Consider the following 20,469-nt stretch of genomic DNA (forward strand, 5'->3'; position numbering starts at 1 on the left):
AAAGTTTATTTGAAAAGTTCGCCGGTTCCCGTCTCCTCCTTCCCATACTCACGAACCGTGTTAGGGCATATTTCATAAAATAAAGCAACTCCATGTTTTCAGGATTCCTCTTTTTCTCTGTCACTGGAGAAAGTGTTAAAGCTCCCCAGGTCGTAATTTTGGTGGAAAATTTGTAGAAATTATTATTCTTTGTAAATGTGACATAAACATTCTGTCCTATGACTGAACAGAAACAGACGCAAATAAGTGTGTGTCCTTTCTTTTGTGAAATAACAGTAAATACCACTTTATTTCTGTGACTAATATTTAATCTTGACACAAATGAATTCATTATGATTCATTTGTTTGGTAAAACATCGATGCTTGGGTATTTACATTTTTAAGTACACAACAAAATGCCAACATACGGCCGCTTTTATCATGCTCACTTTACGATCTCGCCAGTTTCCAGTGATTTCTTTCTGATTATCTTTCTGATAAAACTTCCATTTGTTTGTGAAATGACGGGTTTGTGTGACGTTGTACCAGAGAGGCGTGTTATGAGCGGTTTTAGTGAAGCGCTGTGGATTTTCTGGCCCGATGGTGGAAATGAAGCGTGATTTTGGGCTTGGTGCTACAAGTCTGGGGCTATTAGCCTAGCCTGGCCCGCTGAAAGCCCTGGCTCGCACTGGCCCACAGTGGAAAAGCGGCTATTGATACGCTGCTGTGGTGAAATATTGCCAGAAACCAGTATGGCATATGAAGGACCGTTTTCAAGGTAATGGCACTGAGTTCAATGTCATTTATTACTCAACCGAATGCCGTTCTACACCCGTAAAGATTTGTTCATCTTCAGAATGCAAATTAAGATATTTTTTATTAAATCCGGTGAGGCCTGCAATGCCATTTTTATCCACTAATGCATAAAGGTACTAAAAACGTATGTAAAACAGTTAATGTGAGTTCAGTGGTTCAACCTTAATATTATAAAGCAACAAATACTTTTTTAAGTACTTTTTTGTTATTCAACTATGCCGAGGTAAATTCAATTTTCAATTCTAGGGCACATTTAAGCTTGTCTGAATTTATTATGAAAAATAAAAACAATGTTTTTGAACATGAAAGCATATTAGAAATGATAATTAAAAAAATGATAAGCAATAAAATGTCCAACATAGTTTGTAGTATTATTATATCTTAACTGTCCCTCAAAAAATGGAACTGAATCACAGGGATCCCCAAATTCTTACTGATAAATGAAGGCTAAGTTGGGCATACTGTACTGATATAATACACTCAGAAAAGAGACACTTGGAAATTGTAATGCCCATATTACCTAACCAAGGGTGATACTTTCTTTGATGTTTTTTAAGGAAATGATGGATGAACTAGGATTTTCATGCTGAAAGTGTTTCTTAAGTTATTCTGTAATCCAGGGAAAGTGAATTATCAGTAAGAAAGCAGAAACAATCTCTTAATCTCAATCTCTTTTTTTCCCTTCACACATTTTCTTCAATGTGCTCTCCACACTCCAGACCACAAGGTGGCGGAAATGCACATTTTACATCGGTTTCCCAAGAGAAAGAGACGCGTTCTGAACTGCTGTTTCAAAACAAACGATTTGCGGCGTTTTTGACGCATCATTTTTTTAAACCGATCATACTTTACAAGTAAAGCCATGCATTCAGAGCATCAAGAAGAGCTGAAGTCTGTAAAAACAGAGTTTACTGAAGATGACAGTGAGAACAGGACTGATCCAGAACCCTGCAGAGTGAACCAAGAGGTGTTTATTCTCCATTATTAATGATGCTGTGAAATTATAAGGTTATAAAACTTAAACAGGTTGTGAGTTAGTGAGCCAGTCGTCATACTTAAGTAAATGTAAAATATGCTCAATAGGAAAAAATGAAAGTAACTAAACCAAAAGTGTCAAAATACAGGTAAATTTTATTAAAATAAATAATGGTACAGATGATTGTATTTCTGCAGTCTCTCTAAGTTTTCTGTTATGAAATGTAGTAAAGGAATTGTTCATTTATTTACTTACCCACATGTCATTACAAATCTGTATGAATATGTTTTTCTGCATACAAGTAAATAATGTTACCTATAACCATAATATTAGCGTTGACACCAATGCATGATAAAGTTCTGTTAATTTCTGGAGGTCTTTTCATCCGGTTAGATACTGATTATGAATCACTCAAAATGTATTTCTTTTTCTAACGTTTAAATTAGACCACATTATTATATTAGCCTACACTTTTACTTTATGAATAAATTACAGCTTTATGATTTTTTTATGTAGCCTACCTTTTTTGTCACTGTGGTTTCCTTACTTCTCTGACGTTTTTAATATTGATAATGCAAAAATAAGGAAATTGTGTTTTTTTGTTTTTATTTTAATCAGGTTAGTTAAAAGTGTGATTGAATGATGATAATTCAATTGCTCAACAATGTATTTGCTGTAACAATGAAAATATTTGAAAAACAGTTATAAACAAGTAATAATTCAATCCATTACATCTTAATTATTGAGTGTAGCAGAATTCAATGAATGTAAAATTACCATGTCACATATGACACATTTTATTTAATGTGACAGACAAACAAGAGTAACACCAGTGACGCCAGTGTCACTAAATGAGCATTTTAAATTGAAGTGCTCCTTGTGTTGATGCTGTTATTTTAAATATAGTAATATAATGATTTACAAAGATACAACACTTTATATTTGTAAGTTGAGCCTGGGTTAATCTTGATATTATTTCTTAATGTGTAAATTATAGTACAGTAACAGTCAAAAGTATGGACACACTTTCCCATTCCTGTCCAGACATTTAATTTGTACCTTATAGAATATAGTACGTAAACAAAATATAATACTTTTGATCACATTTTTGATCACTCAAATATGGTGATGAAACGCTTATAATGACATTTATTTTTGTTTTGTTTTTAAAAAAATCCATGTTAATGGTTTAATTGCATTTTAATAATGGTAATTAATTTAATGAATAAAAACAGTCATATTAATAATTGAAAAAAAAACAAAAAAACATTTCTATTAAATGCCCCCCTCACCTATGTATTTTCTGGTAATCAAATTAACATGCAGGATTTGTATACTTCAGGTGTGATGGTTCATATATGTGTGTGTATATATATATATATATGATCGATATGACCTCTCATCGTTTACTACTACAAACTGATAACGGTCAGATAAGTATGATTTGAACCATGCCAATGCAATTCCACTAATGCCAACATAGTTTTCGAGTCTATTTAAGAGAATATATTGTGATCAATAGTGTCAAATGCAGCACTAAGATCCAGTAACACTAATAGAGAGATACAACCACGATCTGATGATAAGAGCAAATCATTAGTAACTCTGATGAGAGCAGTCTCAGTACTATGGTACGGTCTAAATCCTGACTGGAAATCCTCACAGATATTATTTCTTTCTAAAATGGAACATAGTTGCGATGAAACTGCCTTTTCTAGTATTTTTGACAGAAAAGTAATATTTGAGATTGGCCTATAATTGACTAATTCTTTAGGATCTAGTTGTGTTTTTTTTAATAAGAGGTTTAATAATAGCCAGCTTAAAAGTTTTTGGTACGTATATAGTGATAAAGATGAATTAACGATATTAAGAAGAGGATCTATGACTTCTGGAAGCATCTCTTTCAATAGCTTAGAAGGTATAGGGTCTAACATACATGTGGTTGATTTTGATGATTTAACAATTCTTCCTCTCCTAAAGCAGTAAATGAAATGAATTTTTCCTCAGGGACACTACAATGCAATGTCTGACACGATACTGTAGTAGACGGTTGCATGGTTATAATTTTCTCTCTAATATTATCAATCTTGCAAGTAAAGAAGTTCATAAAGTCATTACTGCTGTGCTCTTTGGAAACATCAGAAGTTGAGGCTTTATTTCTTGTTAATTTAGCCACTGTATCAAATAAATACCTAGGGTTGTGTTTATTTTCTTCTAAGAGTTTTGAAAAATAGGCAGATCTAGCAGTTTTTAAGGCCTTTCTGTCAGTGGTGTAATGTAACGAAGTAATAATACTTTGTTACAGTACTTAAGTATTTTTTGTGAGAATCTGTACTTTACTTGAGTTTTTATATTTCTGTCAACTTTTACTTTTACTCCACTACATTTCCTAAATAAATTATATACTTTTACTCTGATACATTTTCCCAAAGCATTTTCGTTACTTACTACAAAATAAAGTCGGAAGAACACAGACTGCAAGCAAGCATGTGCAAACAAGTGCTCGCACAATCGCGGTTGATTTAATTTTCCGGGTTGCGTCCATTGCTGGAGCGCCTGAGAAGTGCGCTGTCATTACGAGCATAGATTATGAGACATTACGAGAGCGGCCTCTAGAGGCGAAATAAAAACTATCACTGATGCCTCGTATGGTTTCTTTTGACACGTGATGTGAGGCTGCGCGCTGCACAGAGCGGGTCACTTCAAAACGACTTTAAAACGGACAACAAAACGGTATGTTATACAATGTACACTACAGTACATGTTTTCATATCACTATAAAGTAATTAGTTTGTTGACTAGATGCTGCATTAGTGGAGAACAGTATGTTTGTCGTCGAGGCTGACATTAGTAGTAACCTCAAGCGGTTAAAACAATGTGACAAAAAAAAAAAAAACACCAACTGTTTAATGTCAAGATTGTTACCATTCATTTGCATTATTTTATAACTATTTGTTCGTTGTTATGCATTCATTATCCGGCGAAGTTGCATATTTAAACTGTATACAGCGACAGAAGTATAACAAATCAGAAATGTAGCTTATTAAATTTTTTTATCGGCACTGTAACACATATTTTGATTAGATAATCATCAATTTTTCTAAAATAGAGCCAAATAATGTGTGAAAGTACACATATAATAGACCCATGCTATGCCTTTGTGTGTAAAGATGGTAATTTTTAAGAACGACTGTTTGGATTTATATGAAATAGTAACATTTTACAATAAGAGTACATTTGTAACATTGGTTAAGGTTAATAAAAGTATTGTTAATTTTTGATTTCATCATTTACATTTTAACATTTTAAAGTTGTCTCTTGCATTAGTTATAATGCACTATAAATTAACATGAACAAATCATCAATGTATAATTAATATATTAGTATTTTTTATGTATTAAAATTACAATAAACCTTTTTTTTTGCTCCTTTTGTATTTTACATTTACTTGTACTTTTACTTTCAATACTTAAGTACATTTAATATCAAAAAAATACTTTTCATACTTAAGTACAAAAAATATCACATACTTTATAACTTTTACTCAAGTAACATTCTAAACAGCAACTTTAACTTCTACCAAAGTCATTTTCTGGCAAGATATCTATACTTTCACTCAAGTATGGTTTTTGAGTACTTTATACACCACTGCTTTCTGTACTCAATCATTTTCTCTCTCCACAAAATGCAAAATACTTTGTTAAACTAGTTTTGTTTTCTTCCAGCTACGCTCCATTTTTCTGGCTGCAGTTTTTAGGGCCTGAGTCTGCTCATTGTACCATGGCATTGGAGAGCCAATAGTTTCTGTTGCAACATCGAGGTCTTCTAAGCTGTCTGTTATGCTAAGGCAATGAAACTGATCAGGAAGATTATTTATAAAGCGATCTTTAGTGGTAGAAGTGATGGTTCTACCATATTTATGGCAGGGAGGCAGTTTAGCCGCTTTGACTAAATGTAGTATACACGAGACTAGATAATGATCTGAGATGTCGTCACTCTTCTGCAGAATTTCAACGGCATCAATATTGATTCCATGTGACAATATTAGATCTAAAGTATGATTACGACAATGAGTGGGCCCTGACACGTGTTGTCTAACACCAATAGAGTTTAGAATGTCTGTAAATGCCAATCCTAATGAGTCTTTTTTATTATCTACATGGATATTAAAATCACCAACAACAAGGACTTTATCTGCAGCTAGTACTAATTCTGATAGAAAATCAGCAAATTCTTTAATAAAGTCTGTATGGTGGCCTGTTGTAGTAGCCAGCACAAATGTCAACTTACATAATGTTACGTAAAGCACCATCACTTCGAAGGAATTATATTTGAAAGAGTTTTGACTAATACTGTAAATATTACTATAAATTACAGCAACACCTCCCCCTTTGCCTTTCTGTCGAGGATTGTGTCGATAATCATAACCTTGAGGACTAGATTCATTTAAAGTAATGTAATCGTCCGGTTTTAGCCAGGTTTCTGTCAAACATAGCACATCTAGATTATAGTCTGTGATAATAACATTTACAATAAGTGCTTTTGAAGAAAGTGATCTAATATTTAACATTCCAAGCTTTATCATTTGTTTATCATTATTATCTCTATTTTTTATTTGTTGAACATCAATTAAATTTTTTCCATTAAATGGGTTTGGAAGTTTTTTTTTATTAATTCGGGGTACAGACACAGTCTCTATGTGATAATATCTAGGTGTAAGAGTTTCTATGTGTTGGGAATTATCTGACTTCTGTAATGTGAGGCAGCTAGCAGACGGTCGGTTTAGCCAGTCTGTCTGCTTCCTGACCTGGGCCATAGTTTGTCATGTTTCAGCTCTAAGATTATGTGCCATATTACTAGAGAGAAGAGCAGCACCATCCCGGGAGGGATGAATACCATCTCTTTTCAACAGGTCAGGTCTGCCCCAAAAACTTTTCCAATTGTCTTTGAAACCTATATTATTCTGCGGACACCACTTAGACAGCCAGCCATTGAGTGATGATAATCTGCTAACTATCTCATCACTCCGACGAACAGGAAGGGGACCAGAGCAAATTACTTCTCCTGACATTGTACTTGCAAGTTCACACACCTCTTTAATGTTAATTTTAGTGATCTCCGACTGGCGAAGTCGAACATCATATGTGACGACGTGACTAATAATTTTAGAGTATTTACGATTAGCATTAGCCAGCACTTTTAAATTTGCTTTGATGTCAGGTGCTCTGGCTCCCGGCAACATGTGACTATGGTGGCTGGTGTCTCTATTTTCACGTTCCGTGTGATAGAATCGCCAATTACTAGGGCACTTTCAACAGGATTCTCAGTGGGTGCATCACTGAGTGGGGAGAACCTGTTTGATGTTCTTACTGGAACGGATGACAAGTTAACAAGCTAGCGAGATGCAAACGCGTTGTAACAGTGATTTCGATTCAAAGATTACAAGCTGGCAACATCAGATTAATGTGGTGGGCAATAGTATATATATATATAAAGTAATGATAATATAAGCAACAAAAAGTATGAGATTCAATAAAAGTAAGAGAAAACAAAGCTATACGGAGATACAAAACACTGAGCAGCGAGGCAGAGGCAGAGAGGCAGACAGCTCAGATCATAGTGTGATAATCACCAAATCTCATGCATTAATGACATAGTGTGCAATAAAGTCTAACATCAATTATCACATAGAATAACTCCAAAATGCACTGAACAGACTTATGAATACAGGCAGATTGATGCTAGTGTAATTTAATAAAGCAAATGTATTTCAAGTATTAACATGGTAAAGCACTAATATACATATAAGTTCACTTGTACAGATTCAGTACAATTGAGAAACATGGTTGTGAACTAGTTGTGCACTTAAAGATTACTACTGTAACACTTTAGCATATATACTAAATCGGGCCAATTTAGTCCCAAGCAGGACATTTGCAAGTCTACTACTAGTACATTGATATTAGACTTACTACATACTTAAAAATATACTGGATCATAATTTAAGTGTAGTCCATTAAATTAACTTTTTCGTAAGGAACTGTGTCCATCTCACCACAGCTTTACACAACCAGCAGAAAGAGAGCAGCTGAAATAAAGATGAGTGCAGTGTACTCTTTGTGTTTTGTGTGTGTGATTATGTTGATGTTTTGTCGTTGTGGACAGTCTTTGGCACTACTGTTGACGGCCTATTGTGTTACTCTTCACGCTTTTCCTTTCAGTCATTATCTAGTTTTATAGTCTTTTAGCATATATCCTGACTCAGTTAATCAGTTTCTATCAGTCAAACACTCAGAATAAAGTGAGATGATCTGCTAATGATCCTGAATGTCTTGTTGAATGAGTGTTGATAGTCTGAGCATCATCAATATTAACAGAGAAACTGCTGAAAACTCTTTATTTCATGTCAATAGTTCCTGTTTTCACCTCATTTATTATGCTGATGTCTTCAGATCTGCTGTAAATTGACACTTAAAACTCATTTCATTGAGTAAACAGACTGAGGGTGTTTGTTGGTTACAGATATGTACATTTATTTCTGTCTTTATGCTTTCAACTCTTTTTCTGACCATTATTTATATTTATATATTATATTTAAAAACAAACTCAGTTAATGATATATTTTCCATTTTGGCAGATCAGCTTCTCCCACACTGAAATTCTTCATCATCAATGAAGCTCCTCCCTCATAACTCACATCATCAATGAAGCTCCTCCCTCATCACTCACATCATCAGTGAAGCTCCTCCCACATCAGTTCTCCAATAAATGCTGGGATATTCCCATCAGACGAGCATCAGAACATCAGGAAGAGCTGAAATCTGCAAAGACTGAGTTTATTAAAGAGGACAGTGAGAACTTGAGTGATCCAGAACCCTGCAGAATGAAACACACTGAAGATACTGAAGAACAAAGAGGTTGGTGTTTATTCTTCATTCATTCATGATGCTGAACAACATTCATGTTAGAAAGATTCAAACACTTCTGCCCAGTTAGATACAATAAAATATTAAACAAATGGTGAGTAAAGGGAGGTTTGAGAAACTTTAAATATTAAATAATACTAAATATTGTTTGAACTGTTTAATTTTACTGTTTACTGTGAAATAAAATAGTTCAATTTACAACATTACCATTATTTTTTAATATATTTACATCACTGATATTTTACACCCCTGTTTAGATCACACATAATTCATGAAATTGTTATAACTGTTGAATGGTTTAATGGGAGCATGTAGTGTTTGGTGTCAGTATGAATGTCCTCTTACCGCTATAATCATTCTTTGAATTAAATTCATTGTATTCTTACTAATAGAAATCATGTCTAAACTGTACTCTTTGGTAGATCAGGAAGATAAGAGACCATCTGATAACGTGATTTATGGTGAGAGGAGGAGAAATGTATACATCATACAAAAGACAATGTTTAATTGGTCAGTACTCCCTTCAGAGGCTGGACAGAAATTAAAGTTTAAAATCTCAGAATACGAACAAAGCTTTAGACGAGTAGACAAGACAATGACAAGAAGATAAAGGCAGATCAGCTTCATTCAAGCCATCACACTCTCGTCTCACTTTCATTTGTTTTAGTTTTCTTTTCTGTTGAGAGTCTTTCTCAGGTTAGGTTTTGTGCCCAAAGTTTGTCAACGACTCTACAGTCTTTGCTGCCTCAAAACTTTAAATTTCAGCCACAAATGAGACTCCACTCCTCCGCCAACACACCAGAATGTGATTGCACTCTAAAAAATGCTGGGTTAAAAAAACCCAAGTTGGGTTAAATATGGACAAACCCAGCAGGTTGGGTTAAAGGGCACCTATTATGCCCTCTTTCACATGATGTAATATAAGTCTCTGGTATGGTCAAGTTTGAGCTTAAAATACCCCACAAATTTGTCCCTATTTGGGGATGAGCAAAAACATGCCTTTTACTATATTAATATATGCTGGCTAAAAAAATATATCCAAAATTGGTTGAAAAAAATGGCTGAGTAAAAACAACCCAATTCTTGGTTTTGTCCATATTTAACCCAGCAGTTTTTGGCTTCCCACAACATCAATCCAGACACGAAAAGACTTGAAGAGAAGTGTCTTGTGTGCTTACGAATTTAATGTGTTAAACTGCCAATCTCTGTTACCTTTTTAATAAATAATGTTTTCACTAGAGTTTGGATATTTATATACGCTACAGAGCTGATAGTTATGGCCTGTTTAAATGAATGCAGGACGATTCAGTTGCTCAGTCATAAAATAAGTGACTGTAAAATTCCCTATATATTAACTAATAATTCCCTTTGAGCAAAATTGAACTGTGTACCATTTTATGTCCTTTTCATATTTCTTTTTATTATGAAAATGAAATTACACTTTTTTTTCTTTGATTTCAGACCTGATGGAAGTGAAGGAGGAGGAGAGTGAAGAACTGAGTGAAGTGGAGGAGGAACATCATGACAAATCTGGAGAAAAACCTTTGAGTCACACAAAGACTAAAAAGGCATTAAAGAAAAGAAGAACCAAGAAATCTACAACCTGCACTCAGTGTGGAAAGAGTTTCACAACTAAACAAAATCTTGAGCGTCACATGAGAGTTCATACTGGAGAGAAGCCGTTCACATGTGATCAATGTGGAAAGAGCTTCAGTCAATCGTCAAACCTTAAAAATCACATGAGGATCCACACCGGAGAGAAGCTGTTCACATGTGATCAATGTGGAAAAACATTTCTAAGGTCATCAGTCTTGAAGAAACACCTGACAGTTCATACGAAGGAGAAGCCACATTCATGTTCTGTGTGTGGAAAGAGTTTTTCACTGCTGCAACATTTACATACACATCAGAAAATACACACTGGTGTGAGAGAGTTCATGTGCTTTGAGTGTGAAAAGACTTTTATTACAGCTGGTGATTTAAAAGTGCACCAGAGAATTCACACTGGAGAAAAACCTTACAAGTGTTCACACTGTGACAAGATATTCAGTTGTTCATCAAATCTGAGAACACATGAGAGGATCCACACTGGAGAAAAACCTTACAAGTGTTCACACTGTGACAAGAGATTCAGTTGTTCATCATCTCTGAAAACACATGAGAGGATCCACACTGGAGAGAAGCCGCACACGTGTGATCAGTGTGGAAAGAGTTTCTCTTGTAAAAGTCACCTGGAGCGACACATGAAGATCCATGCAGTGGAGAAACCACATGACCACAGTCTGAAATCACAGTAAGTAGTCACAGCCAGATCTCTCCTCTCCACCTGTAGCTGATGAAAAAAAACAACTCAGTGTTCTTGTGCTCATATTCAGGGTGCTGAAGAAGAGGCATAGAAAGACAATCTGATATTTTTTTGTATTGTTCTTTATTGTTTTTCATTAAAACATCTAGTTTCTCTTCCACTTCTGTAAATTGACACTTAAAGTAATTTCATTGAGTCAACAGACTGAGGGTGTTTGTTGGCTACAGATATTAAAAACAAACTCAGTTATATCATATAGTCATATATTTTCCATTTTGGCAGATCAGCTTCTCCCACACTGAAATCCATCATAAATGAAGCTCCTCCCTCATCACTCACATCATCAGTGAAGCTCCTCCCACATCAGTTCTCCAATAAATGCTGGAATATTCCCATCAGACGAGCATCAGAACATCAGGAGGAGCTGAAATCTGCAAAGACTGAGTTTATTAAAGAGGACAGTGAGAACATGAGTGATCCAGAACCCTGCAGAATGAAACACACTGAAGATACTGAAGAACAAAGAGGTTGGTGTTTATTCTTCATTCATTCATGATGCTGAACAACATTCATGATAGAAAGATTCAAGCACTTCTGCACATTTAGAGAAACAGTCAAACTATGAAATGGAATGATCTTTTTTTCTGTCAGTAAAGGGAGGTTTGAGAAAATTTAAATATTAAACAATACTAAATATTGTTTGAACTGTTTTATTTTACTGTTTACTGTAAAATAAAACAGTTCAATTTACAACATAACCATTATTTTGTAATATATTAACATCATTAATAGTTTTTTCAGGAATAAACAGTAAACTCCAAACTGTGTCAAGTAAATACACTTTCCAGAATGGCTGACAGGGTTGTAAGATTAAATAAAGCAAAATCTGATTTATAGTTCCTGATAAAGTTGTATTTCTATTATTGAAGTTATATATAGAAGTTATATAGATTATTCATCTTTGATTAACTTTGGTAACAGGGTTGATGAATGCGATTGAACTAAATACGATGGATTGAGATTATTTTCTTGTGCTCCCATCATGCTGTAGAAAGAGATCAGATCATGTCACTTCCTGGATGTCACAGTTAAAAAGACATCAAAGTGATAGTAATATTTTATAGCAGTTGTCTAGTGTGTAGAATTTGAGGATGAACCAGACACAAATGAATCTTGCAGATGATTCATTCAAACAGAATATCCCATTGAATTCTGAATCAACACTCAGGAATCTAATTCAGTTGAGTCTAGCTGAGGAAGGAGATATCAACCTCAAGCAGTTTGTAAAAGACGGATTGGTTTGAAGAGGGCACAGCTCGAGCCTCACCATAATAAATCCCCAAGACAGAGAAACAAAACAGGCCTTGTCTTCTTCTCCAAACCTTTGAATGAATTCTCTTGACCACAGAGTTGAAAACCACAGGAAAAAAATTAAAATGATGACTAAACAGACTTATCAAACATTGTTCAACTGCATAATTCTGTACCATGTCTTCAAGCTAATATGTAACACATCTGGGGCGCGTTTCCCCAAAGCGTCGTTAGTCAACGATGGTGGTAAGTTCAATTGAACTCTATTGGTAACAATGAAACGTGCGGCCATAGTTCACTTTGGGAAACCCCTGCTTAGATCACGCATAATTCATGAAATTATTACTGTCGAATGGTTTAATGGGAGCATGGAGTGTTTGGTATCAGTGTGAATGTCCTCTTACCACTTTAATCATTCTTTGAATTAAATTCATTTTATTCAAAGTTTAACCCCCAGAGGTCTGAGTGATTCTGGGGCCCTTGAGATGTTTTGTCATGCTCTGACATTTGTGCTTATTTCAGCTACTTATATCATACTATTGGCCAACATGTAATTTTGCTGTATTCAGCACAAACTCTGCTACAATAATATGTGAACAATATAGATATACTAGGCTAGAATTTTTACTACGCAATTATGTAAAGATTATTCTGAACTTTTTAACACCAACAACAATATAATGATTTGAATTTTCTAAGTCAGTTTTTGTGTCAGCACTGCTGGGTGGGAGTGGTGATGGCCATGAATATTTATGTGGAGACAAAGGACACTTCTTCTTCTTATTATTATTATTATTATAATTATTTTGATGTACTGAAAATGAAATTAAACTTCTTTCGTTGATTTCAGACCTGATGGAAGTGAAGGAGGAGGAGAGTGAAGAACTGAGTGAAGTGGAGGAGAAACATCATGACAAATCTGGAGAAAAACCTTTGAGATGCTCAAAGACTAAAAAGACATTTTTAAATGAAAGAAGAGCCAAGAAATCTACAACCTGCACTCAGTGTGGAAAGAGTTTCACACACAAAAGTCATCTTGAAGTTCATATGAGAGTTCATACTGGAGAAAGACCATTCACATGTAATTAATGTGGAAAGAGCTCCAATCAATCGTCAAACCTTAAAGATCACATGAGGATCCACACCGGAGAGAAGCTGTTCAAATGTGATCAATGTGGTAAAACATTTACTCAGTCAATAATCCTGAAGACACACCTGACAGTTCATACGAAGGAGAAGCCACATTCATGTTCTGTGTGTGCAAAGAGTTTTTCACAGCTGGGAAGTTTAAAAGAACATCAGAAAATTCATACTGGTGTGAGAGAGTACATGTGCTTTGAGTGTGAGAAGACTTTTATTACAGCAGACTGTTTAAAATGTCACCAGAGGATTCACACTGGAGAAAAACCTTACAAGTGTTCATACTGTGACAAGAGATTCAATCAGTTAACAAATCTGAAAACTCATGAGAGGATCCACACTGGAGAGAAGCCGCACACGTGTGATCAGTGTGGAAAGAGTTTCACTATTAAAAACCACCTGAAGATTCACATGAAGATCCATGCAGAGGAGAAACCAGTGATCCAGAACCTGCAGATGAAACTTCACGATACTGAAGAACAAAGAGGTTGTGTCAATGAGTGACAAAGAAACATCATCCAAAGTTTATCTTCTGCAGTTTGTGTTAATGTACCTAATGCATTTGTATCAATCAGTTCTCTTTTAAAAAGGGAACTAGTAAAAACAAATTAAGATATTTTGATTAAATCAGATATCTCAGTGAGGCCGGCAATGGCATTTTTATCCACTGATGCCATCAAATCTCAAGATCCATAAAGGTACTAAAAACGTATGTAAAACAGTTAATGTGAGTTCAGTGGTTCTACCTTAATATTATAAAGCAACAAATACTTTAAGTACTTTTTTGTTATTCAACTATGTCGAGGTAAATTCAATTTTAGGGCACCTTTAAGCTTGTCTGAATTTAATACGAAATGTAAGAAAAAAAACAATGTTTTTGAACATGAAAGCATATTAGAAATGATAACTAAAAAGATTATAAACAATAAAATGTCCAACATAGTTTGTAGTAGTATTATATCTTAACTGTCCCTCAAAAAATGGAACTGAATCGCAGGGATCCCGAAATTCTTACTGATACATGAAGGCTAAGTTGGGCATACTGTACTGATATAATACACTCAGAAAAGAGATACTTGGAAATTGTAATGCCCATATTACCTAACCAAGGGTGATGCTTTCACTTTGATGGCTGAAAGCATTTCTTAAGTCATTCTTCAATCCAGGGAAAGTGAATTATCAGTAAGAAAGCAGAAACAATCTCTTGGGTCTATTCCTCCCTTTTTTCCCTCCACACATTTTCTTCTCTCTTTTCCCTCCTTATTTTACTCAATTATTCAATGTGCTCTCCACACTCCAGACCACAAGGTGGCGGAAATGCACATTTTACATTGGTTTGCCAAGAGGAAGAGACGCGTTCTGAACTGCTGTTTCAAAACAAACGTCTTTTGACGCATCATTTTTGTAAACCGATCATACTTTACAAGTAAAGCCATGCATTCAGAGCATCAGGAAGAGGTGAAGTCTGTAAAAACAGAGTTTATTGAAGATGACAGCGAGAACAGGACTGATCCAGAACCCTGCAGAGTGAAGCAAGAAGATACTGAAGAACCAAGAGGTGTTTATTCTCCTTTTGTTATTAATGAAGTTGTAAACGCTAAGGTTATAAAACTTAAACAGATTGTGAGTTAGTGAGCCAGTCGTCATACTTAAGTAAATGTAAAATATGCTCAGTAGGAAAAAAATGAAAGTAAATGAACCAAAATAATATAGTGTCAAAAGCTCAGGTAAATTTTATTAAAATAAATAATGGTACAGATGATTGTATTGTCTGCAACCTCTCTAACTTAAGTATGAAATGTAGTAAAGGAATTGTTCATTCATTTACTTACCCTCATGCCATTACAAATCTGTATGAATATGTTTTTCTGCATACAAGTAAATAACGTTACCTATAACGATAACATTAGCGTTGACACCAATGCATGATAAAGTACTGTTTATTATAATTGTGTGCTGCCGTTACTTAATCTTTTGCTTTAATTTCTGGAGGTCTTTTCATCAGGTTAGATACTGATTATTAATCACTCAAAACTAGGGCTGGACAATAATTCAATATCAATATATATCGCGATATATTTTTTTCGATAACGGTGATATGATTTTTAAACACATTTCCGGTATTTCGATTTATAATGTACATTACTGCATTTCTCTGAGGCGCAGCGGTTAAGCCGGGGACACACCTAACGATTAGCTGAAACATTCTAAGACTGAACTGAACACACATAACGATTGTTTCCTTCGACTGGAGCCGATTTTAATCGTTGACAGTCGGAGAAGAACACAAACGTTTATGATTGAGACCGCTGCTAAGCAACACACTGTGCGGGATCTTGAAAATGGATGTAAACAAACAGCTCGCGCTCTTCATCTGCAGCTATATTTGTGCGGAAAATAACTAAAAAAGAGGAAAAACGCGCAGGATATGTGTGAGGTCCCGGCTGGAGAGGCAACATGGATTTGTTCTCTACAGAGAGAATTTGAGGTGAGTAAACAAAATCTCAATAATAGGTATTTGTAATTCATATGCTTAAATCTATTTTTAGGGCTTGCACTCCGGTGGTGTCGGCCATTGTTAAGCAACGATAAGCTGCGATCCTCAATGAAGCTTGTTCGACTTGAAACGGCACTGTACAGACCATTAAATTACCACAGAAGTAACGTTAACTTTATACTACCACAATGCGACCTCAAAGGGCACTTTCACTTTTGCGATCAAAGGGGCAGGGCTCTTTATATTCTCTCTGTATATATTGTATCAACTGTTAATTTTGTATCCGTATCAGATAAATAATATTGGCTGGTGCTCCAGGACACTCGCCCAATGCCGTCTATGGATAATCCGGCCCTGTACATTACCTGACACGTTCAAAGCTTCCGCAATAGCAGCCCAGCTTCTTTCCTTATCGCTTCTATTATGGTATTCCTTCGAAGATATGTTGTATTCGTACTCTTGCCAGAGTTCAACCAGTTTTTCTTCCATACCGGTTGTCCAATATGTTTTTATGTTTCAAACTTTTTTGACGCCATTTCGCCGCTTGTTTACAATCGCCTGACACAGTCTCCAAGGAAACAGAGACGTCATCGGTCGCAAATATTATGCTGCCTTCACGTGCTCTCAGTGCTATTGTAAAGATGACTTTCCTTGAAAAAAAAAAACGAAACTTGAATGCGATTTGCTCATAGTGCTACTTCAGAAGTGGGAATTATCAAATTTGAGAAGAATCTTTGTGAGGAGGACTGGCAATGACTGTTTCTAAAATTCTAAGACTAGAATCGTTAGACACAGCACACTGCACGATTTTAAGCACCAACTGTAAAAACAGACTGAACGCAACTGGCTCTGACTCGGGCCGATTGGACATGATCAGTTCTAAGTATCAAATTACATTCATAATCGGACTTACAATCGTTAGGTGTGTCCCCAGCTTTAGAAAGAGCAGAACGCGATTGGCTATTTGCGTGATGACGTACACTACATAGACAGGCAGCCATCAGCCAGTGCTCAGCATATCTATTGGTTAATATGGTTTGTTTAAAATAGCAACGTGGAAAACAGACAGACAGAGTTCAGATAATGTATGTTTCAGTCGATGGATGCGCAAAACGTTACAACAACGATAATCAGAAAGCGTGGATAAAACAGTCACTCTTTGTAAACTGTTCAGTGCGAGTGCCGTCTGCTCTCATGTCCAGTCATTTACGCCGTCATCACCCGGGTGTTGATAGCGCGCGAGCGCAGGTGAGACCTGAACAGCACACGTTGCTATCTGTGTTTAAACTAACTCATTTAAGCCTTGCTGATTTAAACTTTCAAGAACAAGACGCGAAAGAGAACTCGCGCGCTGTGAGAAGATTTGTGTGCGCTCATCTGAAGCGCGCACACGCTTATTCCAGTCAGCGCGCAAATACTGAGTTCTCTTTCAAGTCTTGCGCTTCAGCGGACAAATTCATACAAAAATTATGTCAACATGCCCGTCTTAGCGAGTATCCTAGCAAACATAGTCAGTTATGTCTTAAGACTTAAGCGGACGTGTATTAGTCGAGAAAGACAGCGCATGTGTAACAGTATATGTACTGGATCGTGCATGTCTTAAAGGGGAAAAAAATATGTTTTTAAATGTTAAATCAAACAACAAATAACAAAGAAATCACTCACTGCTCTTGACTGAATAGTTTTTGTAACTTCAATAATGATTCATCTTTATTTATTTTATACAGTGAGGATAATATGCAGTGTTATTTTATATTTGATTACTTTATCCATTTTCTGTACCTGAAAACTACTGTAAGATACCTGAAAAACCTGAAAAGCACTGTTTATTTTATTTGAATATTTGCTTTATTGTACTTATTTGTGATGTTGCTTGTAGTTTGATTGTTTGTTCTTATTAGGGGCCAAGCACCGAAGGTGCGGAGGCACCTATTGTTATTGTTGGCGTTCTTTTTTTTTTTATTTTTTTTTTTTTATTATTCTTCTTCTTCTTCCGCTCTTGAAGTCTATGGCAACCCATAGAACCGCTTGCGGGAAAGTTGTGAAATTTGGCACACAGTTAGAGGACAGTCTGACCTTTGTCCACAGCAAATTTGGAGTCTCTATCTCAATCCCTCTAGCGCCACCAGCTGTCCAAAGTTGCACTTATGTTTATGTTAATAACTTTTGAACCATAAGGGCTAGAAACAAAATTCTTTTTTCCTCTGATTGGGTCAAGACGAATCGATCGCACCCTATGACGTCATTTTCCGTCATGAAAATTTTTCCGCCATTTTGAATTTTCTGAAAAACTTACTTTTTCGAACTCCTCCTAGGCCGTTACTCCGATTTTCATGAAAATTTAATCAGATCATCTTCAGACCATGCTGACAAAAAGTTATGGAATTCAAGTTGATTCCTCAAACCGTTTTCGAAAAACTCACGAACGAATTGTACGTAGTGCTTGCGAAAACAGAAGTAAGGCTGTATCTCCGCAACGCTTTATCGTATTCAGACCAAACTTGGTACATGTCATCACAAGCATGACCTGAGGTACCATGCAGTGTTTCGGCGCAGCGCCACCTACTGGTGCGGAGATATGAAAAATGGGTATTTTTGCTTATAACTTCTGATGGGTTTGTCCAAAAATCATAAATTTGGTCTCGTTGGATTCGGGGAATCATGCCGAGTCGAATGATATCCAATTTTCCCATATCGGCCATTTTGGCCGTCGGCCATTTTGAATTTTGTGCTAAAATGCTGTATTTTACGAACACATTAACGTATCTTTACAAAACTTGGTATGGGTCATCAGCAGAATGCCCTGAAGGAGCCTGAGAAGTTTCGGCACAGCGCCACCTTGTGGTCAAAAGTTATAACAAAATTTACAAAAATGCTAATAACTTTTGACTGTATTCACCAATTGTAATGAAACTGGTCTCAGTAGATTCCTTGGGTCATGCTGAGAACATAGATATCACATTTGCTATAGTCAGCTAAACTTCCTGTCCGCCATATTGTTTTTCTTCAAAAACCTACTTTTTCGAACTCCTCCTAGACCGTTGCTCCAATTTTCACCAAAATTGAACCGTGTCATCTTCAGACCATGCCGACAAAAAGTTATGGATTTCAAGTCGATAAGTCAAACCGTTTTCGTATACCGGAGCAAAGAATTTGAGATGTGATGCAAAAATTACACTTGAAGCTGTATCTCTACAATGCTTTGACATATTTAGACCAAACTTGGTACATGTCATCACAAGCATGACCTGAGGCATTATACAGTGTTTCGGTGCAGTGCCACCTACTGGAGTGGAGATATGAAAAATTGTTATTTTGCTCATAACTTCTGATGAGTTTGACCAAAATTCATAAATTTGGTATGGGTCATCAGGACAATGCCCTGAAGGAGCCTGAGAAGTTTCGGACCAGCGCCACCTCGTGGTCAAAAGTTATAACAAAATTTACAAAAATGCTAATAACTTTTGTCTATATTAACCAATTGTAATGAAACTGGTCTCTGTAGATTCCTTGGGTTATGCTGAGAACATAGATATCAAATTTGCCATAGTCAGCTAAACGTCCTGTCCGCCATATTGTTTTTCTTTAAAAACCTACTTTTTCGAACTCCTCCTAGACCGTTGCTCCGATTTTCACCAAAATTGAACCGTGTCATCTTCAGACCATGCCGACAAAAAGTTATGGATTTCAAGTCCATATGTCAAACCGTTTTTGTATACCAGAGCAAAGAATTTGAGGCATGATTCAAAAATGACTCTTGAAGCTGTATCTCTTCAGTGCTTTGACATATTGACACCAAACTTTGGAAGTGTCATTGTCACCTCACTCTGACCATACCACAACAATTTGGACACAGCGCCACCTATTGGTCGAAAGTTATGAACCAGTAAATCCTCATTTTTGATAATTTTTCAGCTCTTATGCCTAAAATTATCTTAATACATCTTTAATTGTTCACTGTTGCAGTTGGTCTGATGCTCCCAGCCGTGTTGGCTGGTTTCTTGTGCCGTTTTTGTGCTTGGCCCCATAATTGCTGCTTGCAGCTATATTTTTCTTTATTTTTATTTGACAGTAGTCCTATTTTTATGGTCACGGTAAAACCCTAAAACCGTGATACGAACCGAACCGTGAGCAATTTGAACCGTTGTACCCCTAGTGTCATCAACACTCAACAGCGTCCCTGCCCCAGCAATGTGTTTTTGTTGTTTTCTGTTTTTACTGTTCACAATCTTTATCTTGGCTGAAGCACTTTTGTTTTAATCTATATTAAGGATAATAAAATCAGCCTACATTATAGTTTAATGTTAAAGATATTAATATTACTAAAGTGATTGAGTCTTATGTTTATTTTTTATGTTTGTATGAAGGCTAAATACAAATAAAAGCTGAACATAAATTTATTTGTACTGTTTTTTTTTTTCTAAAATATTATATAGTTTTATAGGAAGAGATTTCATAGATTTGGCAAATTCTTTTTTCAGACATTTGTAGGTACAGACATCCATTGTGGCCGTTCTTG

The 20,469-nt window shown here is 35.7% G+C and overlaps 2 pseudogenes; both read left to right on the forward strand.

Annotated features, from left to right (window-relative positions):
• The first annotated feature begins 1,565 nt into the window (after window positions 1–1,565).
• Window positions 1,566–14,337, forward strand: LOC137017049 (zinc finger protein 271-like; annotated as a pseudogene).
• Window positions 14,338–14,806: 469 nt separating this feature from the next.
• The window catches only part of LOC137003093 (uncharacterized), a 243,826-nt pseudogene continuing 238,163 nt past the window's right edge, over window positions 14,807–20,469 (forward strand).

This window comes from Chanodichthys erythropterus, chromosome 3 (genome assembly GCF_024489055.1).
Source record: "Chanodichthys erythropterus isolate Z2021 chromosome 3, ASM2448905v1, whole genome shotgun sequence".
Classification (NCBI taxonomy): domain Eukaryota; kingdom Metazoa; phylum Chordata; class Actinopteri; order Cypriniformes; family Xenocyprididae; genus Chanodichthys; species Chanodichthys erythropterus.